Genomic DNA, 933 nt, shown 5'->3' on the forward strand with positions numbered 1-933 from the left:
ACGATTTTTCTTACATAAAACAAAATGTGTTCAATTAAAGGCATTGTTTTACTTTGTTTATACCCTCCCTTCTTTGGACATGATACAATATTTCAGGGAATATTGGATCTATGGTGACAAGGACTTAGCTTTTCTAGTCATTGCTATATTCCCAGCACACAGAAGATAGAAGGTGCTCAACAAATATTTGTTAAATGAATGAGTAAATTATCTGATTATAGCTAGTAGGGATGCATGTGTTTTTATTTAACAGAATAAGAGTTTGGCACCTCTGAATCAGCACCTCCCGCTTTTTTTTTATTCGACTGAACCACGAACTGCACAAACATGTGGCAGTTGCTCATGCATATTTCAATTCCAGGTAAAGGCGACGTGGACAAGGACTAGAAGGGAAATTGCACTATTTAGATGTCAGCTACTGACAGTGTTTTCTAAAATGCACCCAAATAGACATCCTTGCATATTAAAATTGTCAAGAATCACACATAATATGATTCATAAGTAAATAAATAAAGCGTTCAAAGACCTTTCCCATATCACTCCAAGTTATGTTATTATTCCAAGAAAAAGAAGCTTTTACTCTGGGTAAGTCGGATGATGAAACAAAGTTCTAGGTTAGGTAATTACCCATTTTTCAAGTAATGCTCTAGGGCATAAGGCTAACTGAAAAGGCAGAAAGAATAATGGCATTTATTAACAATTGGACAGGTTTTCTTTTTTTTTTTTTAACTTTCATTTGCCAAGGTTTTGCACTGTACCCCTTCGTGAAAACAACACATTTCAATTAGCTGTATGAAGGGAAGCAGAAAGAAAGTGTAACTCTCTCCACTCAGCCCCACCCACTACTGTGGAGTTGATTCAGACTCATAGGACCCTGCAGGTCAGAGTAGAACCGCCCCACAGGGTTTCCAAGGCTACGGACCATGGTAGGTT

The sequence above is a fragment of the Trichechus manatus genome, unplaced genomic scaffold (genome assembly GCF_000243295.1).
Source record: "Trichechus manatus latirostris isolate Lorelei unplaced genomic scaffold, TriManLat1.0 scaffold00234, whole genome shotgun sequence".
Taxonomy (NCBI): domain Eukaryota; kingdom Metazoa; phylum Chordata; class Mammalia; order Sirenia; family Trichechidae; genus Trichechus; species Trichechus manatus.